General features: G+C 43.4%; 1 protein-coding gene across 27 annotated transcripts in view; it reads right to left on the reverse strand.

Annotated features, from left to right (window-relative positions):
- nrxn1a (neurexin 1a) overlaps positions 1 to 21,215 on the reverse strand; it is a 616,431-nt gene that overhangs the window by 2,641 nt on the left and 592,575 nt on the right. The gene's annotated exons all lie outside the window — the stretch shown is intronic.

Raw genomic sequence — 21,215 nt, forward strand, 5'->3', positions numbered from 1 at the left:
AGGAGGAAGTGGAGGGGGTTAGGGGAGAGAGAGAAAGAAAGAGAAAGAGAGAGAGGATGTGGAGGGGGTTAGGGAGAGAGAGAGAAAGAGAGAGAGAGAGAGAGAGAGAGAGGAGGAAGTGGAGGGGGTTAGGAGAGAGGGAGAGAGAGAGAGAGCGAGAGAGGAGGAAGTGGAGGGGGTTAGGAGAGAGGGAGAGAGAGAGAGAGCGAGAGAGAAAGAGAGAGAGAGGAGGAAGTGGGGGAGGTTAGGGGAGAGAGCACGAGAGGAGCAAGTGGAGGTGGTTAAGAGAGAGCGAGAGAGGGGGTTAGGGGAGAGGAAATGAGTGAGAGAGAGGCGGAAGTGGAGGGGGTTAGGGGAGAGAGAGAGAGAGAAGTGGATTTATTATATGTTGCTCATATCCAACACAAGGAAGCCTATACCATTCCACACAGAACACATTCAATAGCTTATATACTTCTGACAAATACTCAAAAATAAGTAATACAATGAAAGTTTATTTTCGCCTTCATTGATTTCACACAATGACAACAGAAAGTGAATGGATTTCTCTCAGGTGCATTAACATCAATATACAGTATGATCAATATCATTAGCCACTATGAAAACAGCCTCAAGGTGTGCTAGCAGATTCCAGATCCCCTGACCTGAGTGCACCTACCAACAGAGTCACTTCATTCTATTTGTATGAGTAACTCATAACCAGTGCACCTACCAACAATCACTCACAACCATGACATGGATGAGCTCACCCACATACGGTAGAGTAGGGATGTGAGGACATTTTGACAGTCCACAATGATTCATAGTCACCAACAACAGGCCATCTAGAGAGAACCAGCTTCGTCATTATGATGCAAATTACAAATTAGCAACATAATGATCCCCATCAATTTCAGTGTATTTCATTTTCAATGAATGAAATGAATTGGCAATGGCCAATGCGGTCTCTGTAATGAACTCTAAATGTTTGATAACAGCGGATTAATAACTGAGCTACACTGCACTTTTGGGAGCCATTTGCACCGACTGAATGGGAAGCTGATTAGATATCAGACAGCCCTCTTTGTGTTCCGAGTGCTGTCCAAATTATAATCCATCTTCCATCAGCTTTCTCTGATAGGCCTCTCCACTGTTCCCCTTCATATCATTCTCTCCCATTCTCGCTCTCATTTTTATTTCTCTTTCTCAATGTCGAGCTCTCTCTCTCTCTCATTTTCTCGTTATCCCTCTCTCTCTGTGCTAATGCCCTCCTTAGATTAAGTACTTTTAAACTTTCACCTCATCTATTCCTCCTCTATTCCTTTATACCTTTACCTAATTTAGTGGTTCATGTTCTGACTTTAGGTTCCTGTGCACAATGTAATGGCAGACTCCAGCTCATGAGAAACCCTGGACTAAAGCACTAGAGCAGGTATGCTAACAACAGACATAGGCTGTGTCCTAAATTGCATCATATTCACTACATAGTGCACTACTTTTGACCAGGGCCCATAGGGACTAAATAGAGGTAAAAACAATATATATACTGTACATAGGCACTCTATATGAAATAGGCTGCCATTTGAGTCATAGTCCCAAATGCAAGGACAGGAGAAGAGAGTGCAGTAGTGCAGGTGAGCAGCTAACAATGCTAGCAGACACTCAAGGACAAGACGAGAGGAGAGCAAGCGCCGCTAGGAGATTGAGTGTGACTGAGCCTAGCAACAGATTAGCTTTGCCCGTGACAAGCCAAGTTATCCTTGTAGACAGGTGTGAAGAAGGCGCTGGCCTTGTGTGCACAAGCCACCGGCTGACACGCTGGCGACACTCCCCTCCCCCAGCTAACATTGTGAAAGGAGAGAGAGGAGAGTTTACAGTGGGTTAGCTACTTGTGTTACATTTTCGATCTATTCTTTGGTTCAGGGTCAAAGATTCGACAGTGGAGATAATGTGGTGGCTGGTGGTGTGAAGAGGAGGAGGTGGGGGAGGAGGAGGGAGGAAGAGCGGTAGAGAAAGGGAGAGAGAAAGAAGAGAGAGGAGAGGTAGAGAGAGGTAGCTAGAAAGAGAAACAGAGAGAGTGACTTTTTCATATGGAGCCGTGTTCATATGCAGCCAGTCAAGCAACCTCTCCCTGACCTCGCCCGCCGTCTTGTCAACCGTTGCCCGCGGTGAGGGTGGCGGTGACAGAGGTAAGGGAGAACACAGGAGGGCTATGTCAGACACTCCAGGATTGGTTCATACAACTGGGTTGTGACAACGCTGTTGTCCTCACTTGTCCGGATTCAGAGTGAAGATCAAGCGTGCACAACTTGTACTTTCGCTTTAAATCATTCCAAAAAGGTCAAATAAGGGGAGCTTATATTTGGCAACCTGCCACTAGGGGCAACAGTGAGTGCTGTTACCTGATTCCTTTAGTTATTACTTACATACACATACAAACGGCTACATCATACAAACATCATTACATCACACCTGGTCAGACCCACTAGCCCCCAACCCTACAGTATATCCCTTATTACTTTCTGCCACATGGCCTTAAACTGCACCAAGTTGTTTCTCTCCATTGCCCACACTCTTTAGATGTTTTGATAATAAAGCATTTGAACTTTCCATTGAGTGAACTACGGAGGATTGGCTGATTACCAGTTTTTGAGAATACGTTTTTTAAAGATAATAGATGAGAAGAGTATTGTCCAACCAATTGAGTATCTCACTGCACCCTCATATATCATGTCTTCAAATATACAGACAGACAAATTAAAAGTACATTTACATTGCAGTACCTCTGACATCCATCTTTCCAACTCCGCCCATAACCTTTTTAATTTTGAAACATTCCCAGAAGGCATGAATTATTGAGTCATTAGTAGTTTTACACTTCAGACATGACTCTGCCATTGTGCTGTAGAATTGGTCTCTTATATAATAAATTCAATACATTAAAACCTGTTGCGACTCTAGGGGCAGTATTTTCATTTTTCGAAAAAAAAACATTCCCGTTTTAAACGGGATATTATGTCAGGACAAGATGCTAGAATATGCATATAATTGACAGCTTTGGATAGAAAACACTAACGTTTCCAAAACTGTAAAGATATTGTCTGTGAGTATAACAGAACTGATGTTGCAGGCGAAAGCCTGAGAAAAATCCAATCTGGAAGTGCTCCATATTTTGAAAGCGCTGCGTTCCAATGAGTCCCTATTGAGCTGTGAATGTGCTATCAACCAGCTTACACTTTCTACGTATTCCCCAAGGTGTCTACAGCATTGTGACATAGTTTTATGCATTTATGTTGAAGAATAGCCGTAGGCGGCTACATTGCGTAAGTGGTCACCTGATGGCTCCCAGGGGACTCTCGCGTAAAATACAGAGGTAGCCATTACTCCAATCGCAATCGGTCCTACTGAAAAGCGAATTGTCCCGATGGATATATTATCAAATAGATATTTGAAAAACACCTTGAGGATTGATTATAAACAATGTTTGCCATGTTTCTGTTGATATTATGGAGCTAATTTTGAATATTGTTAGCTGTTTTCGTGACTGCAATTTCCGGGCGATTTCCCAGCCAAACGTGAAGAACAAACGGAGCTATTTTGCCTACAAAAATAATATTTTCTACCTGAGAGTCTCGTGAGTGAAAACATCCGAAGTTCATCAAAGGTAAACGATTTAATTTGATTGCTTTTCTGATTTTCGTGACAAGGTTGCCTGCTGCTAGCAAGGCATAATGCTATGCTAGGCTATCGATAAACTTACACAAATGCTTGTCTAGCTTTGGCTGTAAAGCATATTTTGAAAATCTGAGATGACAGAGTGATTAACAAAAGGCTAAGCTGTGTCTCGATATATTTCATTTGTGATTTTCATGAATAGGAATATTTTCTAGGGATATTTATGTCCGTTGCGTTATGCTAATTAGTTTCAGGCGATGATTACGCTCCCGCATGCGGGATGGGGAGTCAGTAGAGGTTTTAATGTATACTGGATTAAGCATACATTTTCGTTAACTGTAATTTTGTTAGTTATGTTCCAACATTCCCTCCATCTTGTGTCAATATCAGTTATTTTTATAGCTTGGTTCCAATAGTTTATATTTGTTTCTACGAGATTGTCAGTTGTATAGGCTCACTGCAAGATTTTGTATGCAATAAAAAAACATTTCAAATTTACATTTTGTGATATTAAACATTGGATTTATTTGTAAATATTGGTCAACTCAAAATGGCTTTTTAAAGATGTTGAGGAAATACATAGATTTCCTATTACCAAGTCATTTACAGTTTCTATGCGTTTAGTTTCAATTGGTATTACCGAAAACAAATGTAAAAATGTTGGCAGCCATGCCATTCTAAAGAGGTTCATTCTAACTGTAAGATTTAGGATAAGAATATTCCATGTAATTAGATCTGCTTTCATATGGTTGAGTAATGGAATACATCTTTATATATTTGTTGTTTGTTTTCACTTATTAAGCATCCTAAGTATTTCATATTTTTTTGTGGTCCACATAAATGATTGCTGTAGATTGTGAGTTTTTTTTCTTATATTGCCATTATTTACTTTTTTTCCCACGTAAATGTTATAATCTGAGATTTTTGTGTATTAAAAATTGGTCAGGTTCATCAGGAGATCATCTGCAAATAATTTTAGTTTAAATTCATGTTTACCAATACTGATACCTGTTACGTTTAGGTCCTGTCTAATTCTTTCTGCAAGTGGTTACAATTGCCAGGGGGTCGGGGGGACATCCTAGTCTAGTGCCCCCTTCTAAAGCAATTTGTTCAGATAATGTATTATTTGTGTATATTTTTCTTTAGGACGTTTACACAATATGTTTTATAAAATAGATATTTTAAGCTGGAAAGTTTAAAGTTTCCAATGTTTTGAATAGAAAAGGCCATTCAACACAATCAAAAGCCTTTTTTCGGCATCAACAGCCATTATTGATTAATCTATATCTGTCTTTCCAAAGGTTGCAAGTTCAAATCCAGCGATAGAAAGTCATTTTTTAGATTTTGTTTTAAGCCTATCCCAAACCTTAAGCCTAACCTTAAAAATATGGAGTTAATGCCTAAACGTAAACACTTTCAATTTGACGTTTGCAACAATCTTGAAATTATTTTTTTGAAAAACATGGATGAACGTCTGTTTCTGACGTGAGACTGTGAGAGCTAGTTGCCTGAGACACCCTCGGCGAGTGGGGTCACGGCATGGGATCAGACATTATCGAAGGTGACCCGAGAGAAACTAGGGTTAAATGCCTTGCTCAAGGGCAGATGTTTTTTACCTAGTCGTTTCAGCTTTTCGGTTGCTGGCCCAATGTTCTAACTGCTAGGCTGCATGCCAATGGGAGTCAATGGGAGACAGAATACCACACACTCAGTCTCCCTGTCCCTTCTGACACCCCCCACCCATCATTGATGTGTTGCAAATATTATATGGAACCAGTGGGCAACAACAACACATCACTGATCTTATGGAAACATATCTCAATGTACCACTAGGGATCATAGAGAGATTTATAGAGATAATAGAAATGCATTACTTTTGCCTGCTGCGTGTCTTGAATCTATCCGTTTGTTCTTCTACTCTCTATACTAATCTCATGAAACATAAGCTCTTCTCCTGTCCTTCTTCACCACAAGCATCTGTTGTACAGTACAATTAGCACATAATGCATGCTAATAGGGACCAATTTGGAAGATATGAAGATATAGAAGAAGGAAATAATGGGACAGAGTTGCTCCGCAACAACAAAGACATGAACATCAGATGAACCTTGTAGCTACCTCACTATGGTATGACAAGGATTAAGGATTTTATACTTTGATATATATTTTCCCTCTTCTTTTTTTGTGTGTCAGTTTCATCTGATATTCCTACAAGTTTAATGAACAGAGGGTGAAAGAAAAGGACATGAGCTAAAACGATTTATAGATAAGATGAAGATTACTTTATTGGTCAATTGCACACAAGGTCCAAGCGAAATTTGACTTCCGTTTTTAACCCAACTGCTCAGAAAGACACACATACATACACAAGCACATACACTTTTTGTTGTTGTTTGGTAGAGGTGCAGGGGGCTGCCACATTTGGAGCACCGGGAGCTGTTATTGTGTGTTGTTAAGTGCCTTGCTCAAGGGGCCCAATGGCAGGCAATGGCATTTAGGTTTTGATACCAGCAACCCTCCGGTTGCCAGCTCAATTCCCGCCCAATTCTTTCCTGTCTGAACACGGGATTAAAACTGTAGTCCATTTTTCGTTATTACAGCGAATGAAGGATTCATTTATCTTCAATGAGCAGGCTGGTCTGGGGGGGAGGGAGTACCGTACAGTGAGATTCACTACTTAGCAGACTGGGATGGGGAGGGAGTATAGAGTTCAGAGAACAGTGAGATTCACTACATAACACACTGAGATGGGGAGGGAGTATAGAGTTCAGAGAACAGTGAGATTCACTACTTAGCGTTTGTATTATCGCTCTTGTCTGTATTGTGCTGACACTGATGTGTCTTTGTCCAGACAGATTAACCTTCATTAAGGATTATCAGACTAATAGTCCAGCGCCCAATGAGGTCTATCAAACTATACACACGACCCATGAATCATCAGTTAGTGTCATTGCCAGTAGATATACAGTGGCCAATCTATATACTGTAACCTACTGTAAATGTACAGTACATTAAGGCTTATTTGTAACGGTTTAGATCGGACCAAAGCGCAGCGTGGTAGGTGTCCATATTTTAATGAAATATAACCGAACACTGAATACAAAAGAACAAGAGAAATAAATGAAAACCGAAACAGTTCTGTATGGTAAAACACAGACACAGAAAACAGAAAACAACTACCCACACAGCATAGTGAGAAAACAGCCTAAGTATGGTTCTCAATCAGAGACAACGATCGACAGCTGCCTCTGATTGGGAACCATACCAGGCCAAACACAGAAATACAAACTTAGAATACACAACATAGAATGCCCACCCCAACTCACGCCCTGACCAAACTAAAACAGAGACATAAAAAAGGAACTAAGGTCAGGACGTGACGTTATTAGTCTGTACTCCAGCACCAATGGTGTCTATGAAACACAACCCATGGAACAACCTCTGAATCCCGTGAGTCACTGGTTAGCATCACACATGCAGTAGATGTACAATAAGCATTTTATATAACCTAAAACCAACCCTAAATGTACGTTAAGGATTATTAGAGTGTAGTCCAACACAATCAAACACCTGACCCATGGAACAACCCATCAGTTATCGGTTAGCCTTACTCATGCAGTAAATATACTGTAGGTCCACCATTTTATGGGTTTTGTTTGGTACGTAGGTCTATCGCTCTGCTGTTTTTAAATAGAGCAGGGATTTCTACCCGGTATTTACAGTTGAAGTTGGAAATTAACATACACTTATGTTGGAGTCATTAAAACTCGTTTTTCAACCACACCACAAATTTCTTGTTAACAAACTATAGTTTTGGCAAGTCAGTTAGGACATCTACCTTGTGCATGACACAAGTAATTTTAGCAACAACTGTTTACAGACAGATTATTTAACTTATAATTCACTGTATCACAATTCCAGTGGGTCAGAAGTTTACATACACTAAGTTGACTGTGCCTTGAAACAGCTTGGAAAATTCCAGAAAATTATGTCTTGGCTTTAGAAGCTTCTGATAGGTTAATTGACATCATTTGAGTCAATTGGAGGTGTACCCGTGGATGTATTTCAAGGCCTACCTTCAAACTCAGTGCCTCTTTGCTTGACATCATGGGAAAATCAAAAGAAATCAAAATGTAGACCTCCACAAGTCTGGTTCATCCTTGGGAGCAATTTCCAAATGCCTGAAGGTACCAAGTTCATCTGTACAAACAATAGTACGCAAGTATAAACACCATGGGACCAGGTAGCCGTCATACCGCTCAGGAAGGAGACTCGTTCTGTCTCCTAGAGATGAACATACTTTGGTGCGAAAAGTGCAAATCAATCCCAGAACAACAGCAAAGGACCTTGTGAAGATGCTGAAGGAAACGGGTACAAAAGTATCTTTATCCACAGTAAAACAAGTCCTATATTGACATAACCTGAAAGACCGCTCAGCAAGGAAGAAGCCACTGCTCCAAAACCGCCATAAAAAAAGACAGATTACGGTTTGCAACTGCACATGGGGACAAAGATCATACTTTTTTTGGTCTGATGAAACAAAAATAGAACTGTTTGGCCATCATGACCATCATCATGTTTGGAGGAAAAAGGGGGAGGCTTGCAAGCCGAAGAACACCATCCCCATCGTGAAGCACGGGCGTGGCAATGTCATGTTGTGAGGATGCTTTGCTGCAGGAGGGACTGGTGCACTTCAGAAAATAGATGGCATCATGAGGTAGGAAAATTATGTGGATATATTGAAGCAACATCTCAAGACATCAGTCAGGAAGTCAAAGCTTGGTTGCAAATGGGTCTTCCAAATGGACAATGACCCCAAGCATAATTCCAAAGTTGTGGCAAAATGTCTTATGGACAACAAAGGCAAGGTATTGGAGTGGCCATCACAAAGCCCTGACCTCAATCCTTTGGAACATTTGTGGGCAGAACTGAAAAAATGTGTGTGCGAGCAAGGAGGCCTACAAACCTGACTCAGTTACACCAGCTCTGTCAAGAGGAATGGGCCAAAATTCACTCAACCGATATTAAACAATTTAAAGGCAACGCTACCAAATACTACTTGAGTGTATGTAAACTTCTGACCCACTGGGAATGTGATGAAAGAAACAAAAGCTGAAATAAATCATTCTCTTTCCTATTATTCTGACATTTCACATTCTTAAAATAAAGAGGTGATCCTAACGAATTTTTACTAGGATTAAACGTCAGGAATGTTGAAAAATTGAGTTTAAATGTATTTGGCTCAGGTGTATGTAAACTTCCGACTTCAACTGTATCTCTCTAATGTAACACACCTGAATCAGCTAATCAAGGTCATAGTGACCAGCTAATTAGTAGAATCAGATGTATAAGATTAGGGTTAGGTTGAAGCAAAATCCAGCTAGAGGGTTGCTATTCAGGAGGAGGGTTGGTGTATGTCTGGACTCCATCCCTTTCCTTCCTTTAGTTGGGGTGGAGAGAGAAAGATAGTTGTTATGGGGAGGTTGTCACGAACACTGATGATTGTTTAACAGACAATGTTGGTCTTTTCATTTGTCCTTAATGAATAAAATAGCATAAAGGAACTTTGAAAATGCCTTTTTTGAGTGCGGAACCTCAACTACTTATTCATATGTCTAGGTAGTGCCATCCCATATCACTCCCATCCCAGAATGCTTCACTCTCCTCTCTGCATCTGCCTGTATCTTCTTTAACAGTCCATCACCAAGGCAAAGCGAAGGAAATTATAAACCCAGGGAGAAATGGCGCCTGAAACAAGTGTTTAAAATTATGGCCGCTCTTATAAACTCTACTCAAGCGTACCCAAGGGTAAAATTAGACGGACAAAAAATAACCTTAAAGTGGTGAGAGCCTAGCTTCATGATGGTACAGCAGGGGAGAGAGAGAGACAGGGAGAGCGGGTGGGTGAGAGCCTAGCTTCATGATGGTACAGCAGGGGAGAGAGAGAGACAGGGAGAGCGGGTGGGTGAGAGCCTAGCTTCATGATGGTACAGCAGGGGAGAGAGAGAGACAGGGAGAGCGGGTGGGTGAGAGCCTAGCTTCATGATGGTACAGCAGGGGAGAGAGAGAGACAGGGAGAGCGGGTGGGTGAGAGCCTAGCTTCATGATGGTACAGCATGGGAGAGAGAGAGACAGGGATAGGGGGTGGGTGAGAGCCTAGCTTCATGATGGTACAGCAGGGGAGAGAGAGAGACAGGGAGAGGGGGGTGGGTGAGAGAGAGAGATGGGAGGGGTATGGAAGGTGAAGCGAGATAGATAGCTAGAAAGAGTGAGTAATAGAGAGAGAGGGGAGAAAGGGGAGAGAGAGTGAGAAAGATATCGTGATGGGGAGAAAGGGGAGAGAGAGTGAGAGTGAGAGTGAGAGTGAGAGTGAGAGTGAGAAAGATATCGTGATGGGGAGAAAGATACTGTGAACTGAAGGGGGAAACTTTTAAGGGAGTGAACTGATGTAAAAGCTACCAGAATAACCTTTCTCCATCACTTCGTTTCATCTCTGGTTGAAACTCCTAGGGTGCCTCCCAAATGGCACACTATTCCCTAAATAGTGCACTACTTTTGACCATTTCCTGGCCATAATAAAAAACCCTGCTGTTTTATTCATGTTTTATAACCCTCCGACAATGTGTAATGTTTCAGTCATTTAGTCACAAGTCATTTCCCCTCAGCAAGGCTGTCGGGGCCTTGATGGGTGGTTGGGTTGGGGTTTCAGCGGGAGAGATAGGAGATATACCAATACATCGGGAAAAAAGAGACAGAAAATGAGACAAGCAGATATCATATGACTCTTATTCACCATGATATATACATATGATTGAGCAGAACGTAATGGTATGGCACTAAATTGCGGCAGTGTCGGTGTATGAAAGGCACTGTGAGAGGTAGTTGGAATGAAATGAGGCAAAATTAGGTATTGAAAAGGTGGTCTAGTAGCTCTGATGGTCTACTGTATGTCCTCGAAGCGACAGCTATGGTGATATGTCTCTGCTTTGAATTAAAGAAGTTATAGGAGGATTCTCTTTTCTCTGTTTAATTCTAGCTGGGTCTCTTTCTTCCTCTATAGATGTCAACCTAAAGAGACCCCATCTCTCTCTCTCTCTCTCTCTCTTAGCAATCTCTCTTTCCATCTTTCCCTCTCTCTTTCTCCCTCTGCATTTTCTCTCTCTCTCGCTCTCTCTCTCTCTCTCGCTCTTTCTCACACAAACACTCTCTCACTCTCTCTCTCAATTTAAATGAAATACAATTCAAAGGGCTGTATTGGCATGGGAAACATGTTTACATTGCCAAAGCAAGTAAACACTCACAAAAGTTTTTAAATAATATAGACTCTCTCTCTCTCTCTCTCTCTCTCTCTCTCTCTCTCAGCTTTCCCTCTACGTAATCTCTCTCTCCATCTTTCTCTCTCTCTGTCCCCCATCTCTCTCTCTCTCTCTCTCTCTCTCTCTCTCAGCTTTCCCTCTACGTAATCTCTCTCTCCATCTTTCTCTCTCTCTGCCCCCCATCTCTCATCTCTCCCCCTCTCTCTCCCCCTCTCTCTCCCTCTCTCTCTCTCTCTCCCTCTCTCTCTGCCCCCATCTCTCTCTCTCTCTCTCTCTGCCCCCCATCTCTCTCTCTCTCTCTCTCTCTCTCTGCCCCCATCTCTCTCTCTCAGCTTTCCCTCTATGTAATCTCTCTCTCCATCTTTCTCTCTCTCTGCCCCCCATCTCTCTCTCTCTCTCTCTCTCTCTCCCTCTCTCAGCTTTCCCTCTACGTAATCTCTCTCTCCATCTTTCTCTCTCTCTGCCCCCATCTCTCATCTCTCCCCTCTCTCCCCCCTCTCTCTCCTCTCTCTCTCTCTCTCTCTCTCTCTCTCTCTCCCTCTCTCTCTGCCCCCCCTCTCTCTCTCTCTCTCTCTCTCTCTCTCTCCCTCTCTCAGCTTTCCCTCTACGTAATCTCTCTCTCCATCTTTCTCTCTCTCTGCCCCCATCTCTCATCTCTCCCCCTCTCTCTCCCTCTCTCTCTCTCTCTCTCTCCCTCTCTCTCTGCCCCCATCTCTCTCTCTCTCTGCCCCCATCTCTCTCTCTCTCTCTCTCTCTCTCTCTCTGCCCCCATCTCTCTCTTTCTCTGCCCCCCATCTCTCTCTCTCTCTTTGCCCCCCATCTCTCTCTCTCTCTGCCCCCCCCATCCCTCTCTCTCTCTCTCTGCCCCCCCCCCATCCCTCTCTCTCTCTCTCTGCCCCCCATCCCTCTCTCTCTCTCTCTGCCCCCCCATCCCTCTCTCTCTCTCTCTGCCCCCATCTCTCCCTCTCTCTCCCTCTCTCTCTGTAACATTAGCGGTGTTGCACTGGGACTACTCATTTAAATATCTTTGAAATGCTTGATGCAAACCCCCTTCATCCTCTACTTCTCTACAAGGAGGAGCGAAATGGGATCACAGATTCCACCCTGTCAGTTGGGATTTAAATAAATGGTCCTCTTTAAAGACTATTTCTCCTCATTTGTCCCTGGCGAAGGGGTTCATTTGTTTGACAATTTGCAATGGGAGTGAGAGCGTGGGGTTGGGGGGGGACAGGGTAAGGGATGGGGAACAGGGAATGGGATTGGAGAGGGGGGAGGTAAGTGAGGGGGAGAAATGGAGAGTAGGGAATGGGAGAAGGGATGTGGATGAAGGGGAAAACATGGACGGGGAAAGGGAGTTAAGGAAGGAGGGATGTGAGTGCTGAGGAAGGAACATAGAGAGCGAGGACGGGTGAGGCGGAGGGGGGAAGGGGAAAGGGTTGCTTCAGGTGAGGGTGAGGCCTGCTCATGTTCTCCTTGTTGTGGAGTAACGGAGCAAACAGGACTACTTAGACTATAATGAACGGATACAGGGCCGACTGACCTTCTTTTAGTGGGATTGATGGCATGGAGAGATGTGCTCTGGTTATGCACTGTCATTTACCCTGTCGTTTATCATCTACACCTGGATGGATTTACTGTAGATCTATACAATTCTCGCTTTACTGTACACTGAAATATACATGTATGTTACCCTAGGAGGTACAGTTATATTACAATACATACAGTATGTTGGGATTTGACATCCTCGGGATGGGAAAATATAGTACGATACAGTACAGGAGGGTGTTGTACTAATAGTAATAGTACTATACAGTACTACAGTTAAAGGGTAGGAAGCAAGAGTTTTAACTGTCACGTTCTGACCTTTATTTCTTTTGTTTTGTATTTATTTAGTATGGTCAAGGCGTGAGTTGGGTGGGCAGTCTATGTTTGATTTTCTATGATTTGGGATTTCTATGTTTCGGCCTAGTATGGTTCTCAATCAGAGGCAGGTGTCATTAGTTGTCTCTGACTGAGAATCATACTTAGGTAGCCTGGGTTGCACTGTTTGTTGGTAGGTGATTGTCTATGTTAGTGGCTTGTGTCAGCACAGGTCTCATTTGTAGCTTCACGGTCGTATTTGGTTTATTGTTTTTTTGTTACTCTTTTGTATAGTGTTCAGTGTTCTCTTTATTAAAATTCACTATGAACACATACCACGCCACATATTGGTCCTCTGATCCTTCTCGCCTCTCCTCTTCGGAAGAGGAGGAGGAAATCCGTGACATTTACTCAAGAAAGTAACAACACAGTGTGGTCCAGTGGCGACCCGTTATTCTGCCCCACCTGTTTAGATAAAAAAAAATATATATATTGTTTCTAGCAAAACACATAGTCTCAACGTCAACAGTGAAGAGTCGACTCCGGGATGCTGACCTTCTAGGCAGAGTTGCAAAGAAAAAGCCATATCTCAGACTGGCCAATAAAAGGAAAAGATTAAGATGGGCAAAAGAACACAGACACTGGACAGAGGAACTCTGCCTAGAAGGTCAGCATCCCGGAGTCGCCTCTTCACTGTTAACGTTGAGACTATGTGTTTTGCTAGAAACAATATATATATATTTTTTTATCTAAACAGGTGGGGCACTAAACAGGTGGGGCAGAATATATTCCTACAATGAAATGACTACAATATCGGTATGTCTTTAGCTAAAATGAGGTTGGCTATCTTACTGACACATCACTGTAATACACACAGATTAGTTGTACAGTAGCGCCAACATTTCCTCACCACAATCATCAGCTGTCAAACTCAGATTTGTCACACCACAGTAGAGGATCAGCCCTGGTAGAAAGGTCACTGTAGCAACCTACTGCTGGAGTATAGCTTCCTTCCAGAAGGCCCAACTCAAAATGGTATTACTTATAATCTCTCCTCTTCAAATGAGAGAAGAAGAAGTAATGCCATCCATTCATCTCTCTATCTCTTCCTTCATGAACAGACAGATCATCTGTATCATCCTACTGCTGGTGTAAGCTGTGTTAAGTAACAAACATGTGTTACATTTGTCCTTAAAGTACGTAACTGTCCAGTGAAAATCTCACTTCATGTTCTGTTCATTTATACCAAAATAATGTTGTTGGCCTCCTGAGGAGGATGAGCAGTCCAATCAGTGGTCTACTCGCATGCATATTTTTAATGACCGGTATACGCCCACACTATTCCAACACAGAAAATCTGTTTTTTAATATACTTCATTACCATTTTTTGGTAGGAAAACAATTTCACTCATATGTAATTAATTATAGGTTAATTATAGGTCAAATCTAATATAAATCTGGAAACACTGGAGAATTTTAGCCTTTAAGAAGAAGTGACCCCATCCCTCCATCACTCTATCAACTCAACCACTGCTTGAGCTGCTACTTTCCTAACATATTAACTTAAGAATGGTTTTACATTTGTCCTTAATTAGCTGAATGTCCTCGAGACGAAGAAGTGACACCATCCATTCTTCGCTTGCTTTCTTTATTTACCCATCCATCCCTCCATCTTTTCCTTACTTACACGTAACTCAGTTATTAAGTCTGTCTTTAGATATTAACTTAACTCAATCTTCTGTCACTTCTTTAATTAGCCATTTGTCCTTGAGAAGAAGAGGTGACGCCATTCACCCCTATATTCATCCATCCATTGATTACCTCCATCCCTCTCTTTACTTTCAGCACGGCAAGCTGGCCTTGGCCTACGTCATTCCATGACCCCGAGTGTGGACCTGAGTGTGTCTGATTTCAGGCATGCATGTGCGAGCCCAGAGTGACTCTGGCTATCTGATAATGCTCACAGGACTGTGAATTGAACACAGAACTGACCGAGCGAGCATGAAATGAGTTCAACCAATGCTGTGATGATTAATAAACCGTGCTTGACCTTCCAAGTAAATGGTGCAGCGGAGATCTGGAGCCCTTTTACCCATAATGCTCAGTGTGAGCATGTGGGAGAGAGGGACAGGAAATGAGAGTAGGGCATATGGAAGCTTTCTGTCTCTGGATGACCGCAGCTAAACTCAGGGTGCATCCGAATTGGTACCATATTTCCTATAAAGTGCACTACTTTTGACCAGAGCCATTGTGTGTCAATTTGGACACAACCCAAGTGGCTGCTTTAGCTAGAAGAAGTCCTGGATGGATGGGTGGGGGGATATGGATACAGGGATGAATGGCATAATGAAATGTATGCCAAGTAGGTTAATATGTTAATAAATGTGTGCTAATGTCCTCATGAATATTTAAAGGTGCACACAGAAAACTAGTGATTTCTATACTTTGTTTCTGCTGTGAACTGTATCCGATCCTCAGTCCTGGTTTTCTTTTGAGAAAAACGAATAGACTGTAACAATGAGAGGAAAACAGGGGGCAATAAGGTATTCATTCATATTAATGATGAATATATATAATATTCGTCCTGTATCAGATTCTAGTCTTCTTTCTTGATTATATGCTCATAAACTCACAATGATTAGAGGAAGCCTGATAAGTGCCTAGTGTAAATCCCAAGATTGTTGTTGTTGTTGAACAGAGCACAACATGAGTCCAATGGTTTGAATCTGGTATGAGTGAGCATTTGGTCTTTTGGGCAATTTATCTATATTCACTTTATCCTCTTCATAAACTTACAATGATTATAATGAAACTGCTGTAGTAGCCTATACTGAAAAAAAATATCCTGTGTGAGTGGGCATTTGCCCTTTTGGCCGGGGACAATGGGGACAATGGGGACAATGGGGACAATGGGGACAATGCCAGAGCGAGGCCGCTGCTGCCTGCTGGAAGACTAAAAGGTAACGCCACAATATTTTATGGATGTTATTCCATTCCTTTAGCTAGGGCAATAATGCATTTCATGCATCATAGACCTTTCCTAAAGGGAATCACGCAGGGCGGTAGGAGGGGGCTACAGCAAGTGTTTACTTTTCGGTTTGTTTAATGTCTCTGCAGAAAGCAATTCCACCACTTGGTGAACCCAGAGAAGGGTCCTGGGAGTTGTGTTTTTCTAAAAACCACCGCTGAGGCGAGCTCCTCTTGTCCTCGTTTCCCCCTCGCTAGGGTTAAATCTGGCATCTGCCACTCAAAACGAATAAGCAGACACATTGGTTACGTCCCCAAAAGGCACCCTATTCGTTATGTAGGGCTCTGGTCAAAAGTAGTGCACTGTATAGGCAATAGGGTGCCATTTGGGATGCGGAAATGCCTTAGCGTCAAAGTCTAGCATGCTCATGACACTGACGCAAAGCCAGAGAGATGGAAGGTTGGAAGGAGGTTGGAAAGGAGTGAGAAATAATTGAAAATATGAATAGAGAGGAATCAGCATACAGGGAGAGGAGGGAGGGGTGGGGTCTGACAGCCAAGCAGACATGACCGGGAAATCCTGTTCCCTCAAAGACAAGTTATTATTATTATTATTATTTGTGCATGCACGTGTGTCAGTAAGCCGTGTCTGGGGTTTATCTCCACCGAGGAAGAGATAGGCCAACATCAAATGGAAGAAAATAACTAAATATTGCATACATGGTTCACAGAATATTGACTACAATGGTGGAAGAATTGGTATAGCTTCATCTGTTAAAGGCCAACAAGCAGAGTCAATTCAAGGGTCTGAAGCACAGACGATGCTTAACATGTCTGCCAGGCAGCACCTAATTAAATAATGTGCTACAGTGGTTGGTGTTCTATAGGCCGTTGCCTTGTTTTCCAAAGCTGGATTTTCCAAAGCTGGATTTTCCAAAGCTGGATTTGGAATGCTCATGGCCATGGCATGAGTAAGGTCTATTGACATGCATGGTGCATGGTGCTCAGCAGTGGAACAGAGAAGAGAACACAGGGAGAGAAGGAGAGAGACCTCTTGCTGGGTATGATTGAATAGCCTATTATATGTGGGCAGTGACCTCCCAAGCCAGCAGCGTTGTGTTATTATTTCATTAATCTAAGCGCTACTATAAAACAATATTTTACCATAATATTTTATTTTATTTACAGGGTGCTTTGCCTTTCCTGTCACTGCCATTTACCGTTTTGATTTATGGGCCTTTTCTATGTCGTTTTTGTTCACTCTCTTTCATAAACCAAACATATTAGCCACCAAATGTTAAATACTTTGGTGGCTGTGTTGATGTCAATGTGATGTAAAAGGCTGGGGGATGGAAATTAGAGGAGCGAAGATGAAAGAGAGAAAACATGTAGATGATTACCCTTAACCTGCCTAAAGGCAAGTGGTTGGTGGAGAGAGAGAACGTAAGGAGGGGGGCGAGAGATCATTTGCTGAAACGCTGTGGGGTGAGTATGATAGCAGCCTTCATACTACTTTGATTCTCATCCCCAGCCTTCTTGTGTTGGCTAGGCTGTGATAAATTGTATATTTCACATGACACAGAAGACTTGGAATACAGTGGGGCAAAAAAGTATTTAGTCAGCCACCAATTGTGTGCAAGTTCTCCCACTTAAAAAGATGAGAGAGGCCTGTCATTTGCATCATAGGTACACTTCAACTATAACAGACAAAATGAGAAGAAAAACCCCCCAGAAAATCACATTGTAGGATTTTTAATGAATTTATTTGCAAATTAATTTTTCTAAGAGTGCAGCCCTATACTCAGCCCCAAGCCCCAAGCTATCCCAGCACAGCTCTATACTCAGCCCCTAGCCCCAGGCTATCCCACCACAGCTCTATACTCAGCCCCTAGCCCCAGGCTATCCCAGCACAGCTCTATACTCAGCCCCTAGCCCCAGGCTAATCCCAGCACAGCTCTATACTCAGCCCCTAGCCCCAAGCTATCCCACCACAGCTCTAGCCTTGGTCCCAGCCCTATTCCACCATTCTTCACCATATATATCCCTATGTGGTCTCTTCAACCAGAGGAACCAGGGAGATGATTCAATTTGCTGCAGTGTGATCTAATCCGGCTCCTGCTGGAAGATTAGCTCTGTGTGAATGAACCTCGTGCTGCTGGCTCCGGGGATGCATCCGAAATGGCACCCTATAGGTCCAGGTCATACAGAAGTAGTGCACTAAATAGGAAACAGGGTGCGATTTGTGATGCACTAACTCGCCGCTTGCCACAGTTTACTTCCTCCCAGAGGTAAGAGAAATAAAGCAGGGCAATAAGTAAGCTGGCCTGATCGATGTCGCTTGATGGCTGTCGGGGGTTTGAGGGACGAGGGACGAGAAGGTGGGGTGAGGCCGCTGTGGGACGAGTGTCCAGTGATATAGCCTACAGCATGATCTATAATTGACCTTGGAGGAGAGAGGGGGAGGGAGAGGGCGACAGAGAGAGAGAGCGAGGGAAAGAGGGGGGAGGTAGAGAGCAAGAGAAAGGCTAAAATAAAGAGAGAGAGGGCGACAGAGAGAGAAAGGGAGAGAAAGAGAGTCTGCTGCCATGGGAAAGTTCTCTAAATGGAATCGTCTTGTGCGTTATTTACCTCTAGCCTTCTTTTATCTTATTTGACAGTGATGTTCTGCACTTATAGCGGGTCAGAGTCAAGGTCATTTAGGTAATTTCCTAATAATGGGGAAAAGTTCTACAACTACTTTTAATAGTCATAGTCATTTTGCAGAGTATTGAAATTCTACAGTGCTTTATTAATAAAAAAACTAAGTACAGTACGGAAAAGTAAGAAAAGTATGGAAATGTATAAGAGCGTCTAGAAAACTCATAGTATAGCACCATAGATATCCAAGGAGAGCATAGCACCATAGATATCCAAGGAGAGCATAGCACCATAGAGAGCCAAGGAGAGTATAGCACCATAGAGAGCCAAGGAGAGCATAGCACCATAGAGAGCCAAGGAGAGCATCATAGAGAGCCAAGGAGAGCATAGCACCATAGAGAGCCAAGGAGAGCATAGCACCATAGAGAGCCAAGGAGAGCATAGCACCATAGAGAGCCAAGGAGAGCATCATAGAGAGCCAAGGAGAGCATAGAACCATAGAGAGCCAAGGAGAGCATAGCACCATAGAGAGCCAAGGAGAGCATAGCACCATAGAGAGCCAAGGAGGGCATAGCACCATAGAGAGCAAGGAGAGCATAGCACAATAGAGAGCCAAGGAGAGCATAGCACAATAGAGAGCCAAGGAGAGCATAGCACCATAGATAGCCAAGGAGAGCATAGCACCATAGATAGCCAAGGAGAGCATAGCACCATAGATAGCCAAGGAGAAATATTACAGGGGCCTATTACAGGGGCTGAGTCACTGGCTTACTGGGGCTCTTTCATACCGTCCCTGGGAGGGGTGCGTCACTTGAGTGGGTTGAGTCACTGATGTGATCTTCCTGTCTGGGTTGGCCCCCCCCCCCTTGGGTTGTGCGGAGATCTTTGTGTGGCGGAGATCTTTGTGGGCTATACTCGGCCTTGTCTCAGGATGCTAAGTTGGTGGTTGAAGTTATCCCGCTAGTGGTGTGGGGGCTGTGCTTTGGCAAAGTGGGTGGGGTTATATCCTTCCTGTTTGGCCCTGTCCGGGGGTGTCCTCGGATGGGGCCACAGTGTCTCCTGACCCCTCCTGTCTCAGCCTCCAGTATTTATGCTGCAGTAGTTTATGTGTCGGGGGCTAGGGTCAGTTTGTTATATCTGGAGTACTTCTCCTGTCCTATTCAGTGTCCTGTGTGAATTTAAGTGTGCTCTCTCTAATCCTCTCTTTCTCTCTTTCTTTCTCTCTCTCGTAGGACCTGAGCCCTAGGACCATGCCTCAGGACTACCTGACAGGATGACTCCTTGCTGTTCCCAGTCCACCTGGCCGTGCAGCTGCTCCAGTTTCAACTGTTCTGCCTTATTATTATTGGACCATGCTGGTCATTTATGAACATTTGAACATCTTGGCCATGTTCTGTTATAACCTCCACCCGGCACAGCCAGAAGAGGACTGGCCACCCCACATAGCCTGGTTCCTCTCTAGGTTTCTTCCTAGGTTTTGGCCTTTCTAGGGAGTTTTTCTTAGCCACCGTGCTTCTACACCTGCATTGCTTGCTGTTTGGGGTTTTAGGCTGGGTTTCTGTACAGCACTTTGAGATATCAGCTGATGTATGAAGGGCTATATAAATACATTTGATTTGATTTGATTTGAAATAGCATAGCATAACAGGGAGAGTTATAGTCTGTCAGTAAACGATTACGTTTTTTCACCTTTCAGAATAAATAGCCAAGGAGAGCATAGCACAATAGAGAGCCAATGAGAGCGTAGCACAATAGAGAGCCAATGAGAGCATAGCACAATAGAGAGCCATTGAGAGCATAGCACAATAGAGAGCCAATGAGAGCATAGCACAATAGAGAGCCAATGAGAGCATAGCACAATAGAGAGCCATTGAGAGCATAGCACAATAGAGAGCCAATGAGAGCATAGCACCATAGAGAGTCAAGAAGAGCATAGCACCATAGAGAGCCAAGCATAGCATAGCAAGGGGAGCACCATAGCAAGGAGTGGGACAGTACAGTAACAGTAACCTGAGAAACTGTCCTAGGCTGCATCAGTGACAGAGGATCCAGTCCTTCATGGTTGGCTGGCTGCACTGTCACAGATCCAGTGCTGAGCGCTCCACCAAGTGTGTGAATGGCCCTGAACGTAGATATTAATCAGGATGTGGTGTTAGACAGCTGTCACCAGGGGAGCCCAGCAGAACCGGTGTCAAATCTCTCCTCGCTAGCAAGAGAGGGAAAGGAAGGATACCTAGGATATTCTGTTCGGGGAAGGAGTGTGTGCCTCTAAAGCATCCACACTGGAGCACACTCTTTCCCTTGACAGATCACCTTGTCACAGACAGAGACTATGCTGCAATGCTCACTAAACTATGAGATAATGTGGTAAATGCAAACCTGTAATGCTAACTAATTGATTTGGTTAATGTACTCATTTCTCTCATTTTGGGCTCCCGAGTGACGCTGCGGTCTAAGGCACTGCATCTCAGTGCTAAAGGCATCACTACAGATCCTGGTTCGATTCCAGGCTGTATCACAACAGGCCGTGACTGGGAGTCCCATAGGGCGGCGCACAATTGGCCCAGTGTCGTCCGGATTAGGGTTTGGACGGGGTAGGCCGTAATTGTAAATAAGAATTTGTTCTTAACTGACTTGCCTATTTAAATAAAATAACAAATAAAATCTCATTGCATTGCTTTCTTGACTAAAGTAAGCAGATCTAACATGGAACAGTCTCCTTGGGTATATGAGCAGTCTAGATGTGTCCAGCCTGGACTGTGATATATGTATGAACACTGG

This window comes from Oncorhynchus tshawytscha, linkage group LG25, assembly GCF_018296145.1.
Source record: "Oncorhynchus tshawytscha isolate Ot180627B linkage group LG25, Otsh_v2.0, whole genome shotgun sequence".
Classification (NCBI taxonomy): Eukaryota; Metazoa; Chordata; class Actinopteri; order Salmoniformes; family Salmonidae; genus Oncorhynchus; species Oncorhynchus tshawytscha.